The sequence below is a fragment of the Triticum urartu genome, chromosome 5, assembly GCF_003073215.2.
Source record: "Triticum urartu cultivar G1812 chromosome 5, Tu2.1, whole genome shotgun sequence".
Taxonomy (NCBI): Eukaryota; Viridiplantae; Streptophyta; class Magnoliopsida; order Poales; family Poaceae; genus Triticum; species Triticum urartu.
This window is the reverse complement of record NC_053026.1, coordinates 614,445,178-614,453,823: the sequence shown is the minus strand read 5'-3', so window position 1 is coordinate 614,453,823 and position 8,646 is coordinate 614,445,178. Positions and strand designations below refer to the sequence as shown.

The following is an 8,646-nucleotide window of genomic DNA, read 5'->3' as shown; positions in this document are numbered from 1 at the left end:
TGGGGTTGGCCTAACCAGATGTGGCTCCCCGGCCCTAAAGAGAGTGAATACTTGGCAAGTTTGTGTGCATCTCTATTAGCCGCACGACCTTCAAACAAAAAATTACAAACGAAAGAAGAGGCTCTACTTCTAATCTCTTGAATTATTGCAGCGTTTCTGCCCATGTGTGACTTTAGATGTCACTTACCACTTGCTTAGCGTCAGAGGCGATGATCAGATTATTCAGGTTGAGATCTTCCGCAAGAGCAAGGGCTTCACGGCAAGCAACCGTTTCCAAAATCGCAGGGTCATCAACTCCAGCAATGACCAGCGCTGAGCTCCCCAGGTAATTGCCATGCTGATCCCTACAGACGGCAGCAGATGATCCTCCCCTCCCGGTTCCAACACCAGCATCAACATGAATTTTGAACCATCCCGCAGGTGGGGCTCGCGACCTGATCTGAGCAGGATGCCCTCCTCTTGCTATGGGCTCCGTTCTGTTCTCCAACACCTCGAGCTCCGCTATGAACCTTCTAACAAAATCAGTAGTGGCATGTGGTGTTTGAAAGATCCCTTCATGGATTGCCTTTCTACGGGCCGTCCATATTGCCCATAGGGTGACTGCTAGCAGTACAAACTTGTCGTGTGAAAGGGAATCCATCAGTGTAAAAAGCCATGGCTTAGCTTTTGGTTCGGTGCTAGCGACAAGCGCTTGTGGTAGGTCATCATCAATCAAAGCCCAAACACATCTGGATGATGTACAGTTGAGCAGCGAATGCCTCCATGAATCTAGTGCCCCACACATCCCACACGCTGAACTGTCCGACATATGTCGATGAGCTCGGACATCTTCTGTTGGGAGAGACTGTTTTGATAAACGCCACAAAAACATTTTCACTTTCCCCGGTACCTTTGTAGCCCATAAACTTTTCCACGATCCTTCCTCCGCTACCGCCGTTGATGAGCCTGCTGTGCTTTCCAACCAGGCCTCCCGGCGCCTTCTAGTCTGCACTAACATGCGATATGCCGACTTGACCGAGAAAACACCATTCCTTTCGAAGTTCCAACTCCAGAAGTCCTCGGTGTTGCGTGTGCACAAAGGAATACTTAAAATGATTTTCGCATCCATTGGCATGAACACCTGATTGACGCGTTGGAGGTCCAGCCCCCTCTCCTGCCACACCCTCTTCGGCGATGGCTCCACCGCGGGTCTATCGGGCCAGTAGCTAAAGGTTGTTGGATCTCTCTCTTGTGGAGTCTCTAGTGTGTGGATAATTGGTGGCGGTGGTTTCAGGCCTTAGTTGCCTGTGACGGTGAGTCAGGCCTCAAATCCAGTTTGTGTGACTGTCGGCAGTCCCCCTCATTTTGGTGCTCGAGGTCTCCAACCTCGGAAGCCTGTGAATCTAGCCCACCCATGCATGTGGGAGTGCAACACTTCCGTTGGCAATGAGATGTATTGTTTTAGCATGATGGCATCTTTGTGGCCTCGTGCTGGGACTGGTGGATGCATAAATGTTGAGGTGAAGCCAGAGGGTGGCAAGGCCATGCGCTCAGGTAACTGTCAAACTCGCCAAGTAACGTGTTTCAACGAGGTGGAAATGTGATGCTAGGGGCAAAAGCCTTGTGCTAGCTTTACCGGCACTGACGAAGGCAATGCCTTAGGACCGGGTGTCACATTTCTTAGAGGCATCATAATGGAGCTTCCTCCTCTTTCAACCGCATGTGCACTTCGGGAAAAAACCTCATATCCAGATTGAACAACGACAATATCATTGACATTTTACCTTCTTTGCGGTATTATCTCCGAGCCAATGGTCGTTGGTTGTTTGACCTCTCGGACAAAGCATGGTTGGTCGGTATAGGGTCCATGGGTGCGGTTGGTGGTCACGAAGGAAGGTGCAGCATGTCCTAGTTTTTTCTTGCTTCAGGTGTTGGCCATGTTGTTTGACCAAGTTTGTTGAAATTGCTTGATGGTTTCATTCGAAACCGGGATAGCAACTCTGGGATCCACTTGGATCACCTTGTTCCCATACGACACCCTCCACCACCCTCCTTTTAGAGGGGTGTTGTTAGGTGGCAATGAGACAACCAACACACAAGGTGTGTATGCCTTGGTTGATTAGATGAGAAGATAAAAATGAAACCATTGTGGAGGTGTTGCATCAGGCCTACCTAGCTAGGTTCCGGTCATATTGTTCGACCAAGTTTTGCATAAAGAGCTTGTGATTTCATTTGAAGCCGGGCTAGCGAGTCCGTGATCCACTCGGGTCATCACCACATTCTTGACTAGTGTGATCCACCACAAACCAGCGCCCCCGATAGAAGTTTCCCGAAGGTTCTTGACTAGTTATCTAGATTCCCTCATCGGTATTCATTATCATCCTGACTGCGATTCTATCAAAGGTAAAGGTGTCATCTCGTACAATCACTTGTCAAAGCCACATGCGATATCGCTGTAGAAGCCCAGGATCAAGTGGACTGGCGCTGATGGGCTATTTTCTCCTGATGGTAGGGGTTGGGGCTGGTGTGGTCTCAGAGACAATTAGGGTGCTATCATCTTCTCTTCATGTCGAAAAGTATTCTCATGTCGGGATGCAATGGAATCTGAAGTATCTGAATGTATGGGGGATTTATCCTTTTCTATCTAAAGATCTAAGCTATTAATCATCTTGGAGGTTGACTCGTTTGTGGTGGTGTTTGCCGCCCTAGTGAAGGAAATAAAGCATTTGTTGAGTCTTCGTGAAACTTATATTACTCTCATTAATCATAGCCAAAATGAGGTTAGCAATTATTTAGCAAACTTTGCTAGTTTTTAAGGAAGAACTGTCGTATGTGTGGGTTCGGGTCCCCCAAAAGCATTTGAGCTTAGTTTGGTTGATTTTAATTATGTGGAGTTTTGAGTAATAATACAAGTTTATCCGCCAAAAAAAGGATCCACACCTCATTCCCATAGGGCATCTCTCCCCTCCTTGTAGAAGGGTGTTGTCTGGTGGAAATCAAACAACCAACGGACAAGGCATGCATGCCTTGGTTGGTTATAGGGGCTCCTTTGATTCAAAGGATTTGCATAGGAATTTCGGGGGATTAGAATCCTTAAGATTTTTTTTCCTATGTTGATGTTTGATTCATAGGATAGAATACTATAGGAATTTTTTCTAAGGATTTCTTTGCACTGCTTGTTATAGGATTTCTAGCACCCATTCAAAACTCTTTAAAAGAATTCTTTATTTTTCTAGTTTTGCTAAAGCACATCTAGATGTGTCTGAAGTATTGCACATCTAAGTCCTCTGTCTAAGTCCTCTGTCATCTTTTTTAAGCGAAGATTCATGAGGGCATCTCCTTTTACAGTTTTGGTAAAGCACATCTAAATGTGCTATAAGTATTGCACATCTAAGTCCTATATCGTTGATTTTACATCGAGATTCGTGTGGATATTTTTCTTTTCTTTTTTCTTTTTCATCTTTATGCTTGATTCACTCACTTAGATGTGCAATAAGTAGAGCACATCTAGATGTGCCCTAGACACACCCCTTCTTTTATCCTTTTTTTTCCTTTTTAGCTTGATTGAGTCCCTTAAATGTGCAATAACTAGATGTGCCTTAGACAGAACTTTTTTTCCTATGATGCAAAAAACAACTTAAAATCCTGTAGAGAATTAAGATGACCATGACATTCCACTTCTAGATTTTTCCTATTCAAGTTCCGTAAATCAAAGAGGACCCTCGAATCTTGGTTGAGTCGATGAGATGTTTGATGCTCCCTCTGATTCAAAATAAATGCCATGGCTTTAAACTATGGTTAGTTCAACCTTAATGCAAAACTTTCCTACCTCAATTCAAAATTATCGACACTTATAGTATTATGGAGGGAGTATATACCCACGCCCTTCTCATTCTATCCTTGTAGCTCCGTGTTAGTCCAACTGAGATATGCCGGGATAATGTCTTGTACAGCAAGGAAATAGTGATCCTTCAGAATTCTTTTTTTTTCAGAATTCAGATACTACACGAAACCTTGGGAGTACGAGGTTCGTACGTACATACCTACGTCTACGTGACGTACCTGGCGATCTCTTGCGGCTCTGTGTCAGATTCTCGACGTCACGAGCACCCACCGATCGGCAATGGCGTTCTCGGTGGTGGCCGCGCGGTTCTGCGCGCGGCGCCCGACGGCGTTCACCGTGACCAAGACCGGCTGGCCGTGGCGCCGCGACCTGACCGTCACGGACGCCAGCGGCGCGGCGGTGATGCGGGTGGAGGGGCCCTTCTTGAGCCTCTTCCGTCGCTCCGTCCTCCTCGACGCAGAGTCACGCCCGGTGCTCACCGTGGAGCGCTCGCCGTCCGTGTTCGAGATCACCCGGAGGTGGGAGGCGTTCAGGGGAGACAGTACGAGCTCCAAGGATCTGCTCTTCGTCGCCGTCGTGCAGCCTTCGCTGACCAACACCGGGGACATCGACGTGTGCCTCGCCGGTGAGAGGTGCCGCCACTTCGTCGGCGTCCGCCCCTGGTACTGCGGGACCGACTGCACCGTCAACCGCGCCGGCACCGCCGTTGCTCGCATAGAAAGCTCCGGGGGGTTTCTCTTCTGGCCGACCAAGTATGACATTCGTGTCAGCGCGGGCGTCGACCATGCCTTCATCCTCGGGCTCACCATGATTCTAGAGGGGATACGTCTCGACGACGCTGAACAAGAGAGGTCACGCGCCCTCGAGAGGTCACGAGCTAGAAATAATAAAACTTATAAGTACTGAATTGTTGCAATTTTCATGTAACTTTTTCCGGTGCAAGATGTTTTGCTCCAGCTTCCCAATCAGTTTGCCAAAGAGATGGATAAGTTTACACAGTGTTTGATCTAGTTTGTTAGGGCATGTACGATGGTTGATAAGATAGTCTTATCTTAAGTTTTACATGTAATTTAGAAATGACAAAGAAAAATGTTTACAATCGGTCATCTCTTAGCCTTATCTTCATTAACTAGCAATTCTTAAAAATGTGGTAAGACATATTATGCTAAGAGATCATCTCTTGTCTTATCTTAAATAAGAAAACACAAGCCTTCTCTTATGAGTTCTCTCTCCTCCACCTCATTATTTATCCTACGTGTCACTCCTAAAATAGCACCATTGTACATGCCCTTAGTTACATATTGAACTGTTTCAACTCATGATGCCGAACACCTATGACAGAGGCGAATCCACGTAGAAGGTTGTGGGGGCGAATACCCCCACTCGTTTTTTTGGCCCACTTGTACCCAGCCTAGAGCCTTGCCCCCGCTCACTTTCTTGTTACTCTGTCATCTAAAGCCCATCTGCCCATGCGTGAGAAAGGCAGCAGCAGAGCAGCCCATCTAGAGAGAATACAGCTAGCCGCTAAAGAAAAAACTTCTCAAATCGCTAGAAACGTACGTGTTCGTGACTTCGTGTGTCCTCTGGCGGCTGCCGTGGCTCCTGACTAATCTGCATCTCGTGCGACTGCCGCCGTGACGACCTGAAGCCCGCCGACGCCCGACGCCCGACACGCCGCCCCTCCGATGAACAGCCTCTATCTGCACCGCACACGCCGGCCGGCCGGCCAGGTCGCCGTGCCTAAGGGAAAAAAAGACGCCCGCCACTCATGGTGGCCTAGGTTCAGTTCTCATCTTTTCCTTTCTAATCTCTATATTATTAGTCTATTCTGATTCCATGTTTAGAACGTACAAATTGGTAATTGGATTGGTAAGAGTAAGCGGTATTTCAATCCTAAATGGCATGATCTGCATCGTAATTTGCTAGACTACATCGAGGTAGAGGACGAGGCATATTGCTCGTGTTGCTATTTGTTAAACTCTTCCATGCGAAAAGCGTCGTGGGATGAAACGGAAATGTGTTCAAGCTTATATTTTTATCTGTCAATGTTTACATTCACTCTATATTTAAACATGATTTTTGTTCTCAGCTTGAAGGCAAGAAATTAGGAGGTGCCAGCTAAAAGGAACGACATATTCATATTTATCAAGTTATTGTGCCTCAAGTGGTTAGTTCACTTTTATCTTGGCAATGAACTTGTCATAGTTATGTGTGATGACATTATCTTGTAAGGAACTATATGATTTTGCTTCTTACACACTATATGTATGATTTGTGTGGTTGGTTTTATAAATTATCTAGCCATTAGTTACGTATACATGTTTGTAGAAAAAAAATTCATATACCTCTTTGCCCCCTCTCATTTTTTATCCTGGCTCTGCCCCTGACCTATGAATATGATAGAGGCCACAATATTGTGCATGAAAAACACACATAATAGTGATGAACACTGGTTGTCAGTACAAGTTATGTGTTCTTGCAGACATTAGCTAACAGGGCACTTCAATACAGCATGACAGAGTACCCTCCCCTCTGCGTGCACTATGCCTAAAGGCATGCACTGAATGCTGCTTGAATGTGAGGTTCAGGCGCCCGGGTCAAAGATTCGCCTTGTCGGTCACCCAGTGGTGCACTTTTCGGTGCAATGCTGGAGACCCCATGGAATAGGTGCCTTGATTGACCACCAAATATCAGAATGTCACCGGATTCAAGCTTAATCTTTGAAGCCTTGTCTTCATCTCTGACATCGCCATACGAGAACTCTATAGTGTCGTCCAATGAAAAGGAAACAACAGCAATCCCTTGGCAAGGCTAGATTTCTCTTCATGTCTGTCCTGTCACGTGACACAAATCAATTAGGCCCAGCAGCACCCGTGAAACAAGAGAACGTGAGGTCCTAACTTCCCGCTAGTGGTGTAGAAGTAACAATTCAGATACCCGGTGACATCAGAGGAAATTCTAAAGCAGGATGGGTAGCTCCCCCGCCTCTCTATTTCAAGAATTCGTGGGGAGCTTCAGTGGCATCTTTCATGAACTTAGCCAATCCTTCTGGTATCTTTGGTGGTTGAGCATTATCAAAAGGTCTTATATGCCCATATGAGCATGAATCTGGTCCCTGTTCTTCCCTAAGCACATCATCCGTAGACTTAACTTAGCACCTCCTCTGTACCCAGGTTGATAAAATCCTCCTGGGCCAACACCGATATCCTGACAATGGTTGAATCAATGATTTTCAAACCAACCTAGTTTCATCTCCCAAATTATGCAAAGATAATTTTTCATACTTCATCAACATGTATCAAGTATCTCAAAGCACAAAGGCTGCACAACCATCATGGATTATTGCCCTTGTGCACAATAATCATGACATTTATTTAAAAACAAAACAATTTATTGGATTTATTTTACGGGCAGCATTATTGAATGTTGAAACCCTTCACTTACATGTAACAGTTGAGGTATAACTTCCAAGACATAGATTTATAGGGTAAACATACTAATAAGACACGAGGGGATTAGCAACATGACCAATGAAGTGCACTACACCGGTGATGTCTTCTCGAATAAGGAAGATGAAAGGGTGATTAGCGACGAAATCCATCCTTGAGGGTTGTGACTGATGTACTATCACAGCACCAGTTGCTGCTACTGCCTTAGTTCCTTCTTCGTCAACTTCGACAAACGTTTTGTGGAAAACAGATGCGATGAATAGGCCCACGAGAGAATTCACCATCTCTGAAAGACTGGCCTCCATACTGAATGGCAACTGAAGACCCAAACCCTTGAGCAAATTGGATGCTTCAAATCCAAAAGATATCTTGAACTTTGGGAGCATGAACTGTCCGACTTTAACCATCTCCATTGGGATATGGTTCTCGATGAACTCCGGTTCAGTACTTAACCTTTTCGACAAGCTTGAGAGACCATCATGTGCTTCAGGAAGAAGAATGTACATGAAGAACTGCCTTTTGTCCCCCACCATGCTGGTATGGAAGCTTAAGTATCTTCAAGCCATCAGAAGATGAAAGGTACTGTTTACTTGTACTAGACATGAATGGTATAAGAACTATGAGGTACGGGGTGACGCGGGCGACGCCGCAGGCGACGACGGGGTGACCTCTCCCACCGGGGATCGGCAGGTTGGAGGCCATTTCTGGGTGTTATGCGACGACGCCGGTGATACGTCTCCAACGTATCTATAATTTTTGATTGCTCCATACTATATCATCTACTATTTTGGACATTATTGGGCTTTATTATCCACTTTTATATTATTTTTGGGGCTAACCTATTAACTGGAGGCCCAGCCCAGAATTGCTGTTTTTTTTGCCTATTTTAGGGTTTCGAAGAAAAGGAATATCAAACGGAATGAAACCTTCAGGAACGTGATTTTCTCAACGAACAAGACCCAGGAGACTTGGACCCTATGTCAAGACACAAAAGAGGAGGCCACGAGGTAGGGGGGCGCGCCTACCCCCCCAGGGGCGCCCTCCACCCTTGTGGGCCCCCTGTTCCTCCACCGACGTACTCCTTCCTCCTATATATACCTGCGTACCTCCAAACGATCAGATACGGAGCCAAAACCCTAATTCCACCACCACAACTCTCTGTATCCATGAGATCCCATCTTGGGGCCTGTTCCGGAGCTCCGCCGGAGGGGGCATCGATCATGGAGGACTTCTGCATCATCACCATAGCCCCTCCGATGAAGTGTGAGTAGTTTACCTCAGACCTACGAGTCCATAGTTATTGGCTAGATGGCTTCTTCTCTCTTTTTGGATCTCAATACAATGTTCTCCCTCTCTCTTGAGGAGAACTATTCG

The 8,646-nt window shown here is 46.1% G+C and overlaps 1 pseudogene; it reads right to left on the bottom strand.

Annotated features, from left to right (window-relative positions):
• Nucleotides 1–7,319: 7,319 nt before the first annotated feature.
• On the bottom strand, nucleotides 7,320–7,875 carry LOC125507544 (annotated as a pseudogene).
• Nucleotides 7,876–8,646: the final 771 nt, after the last annotated feature.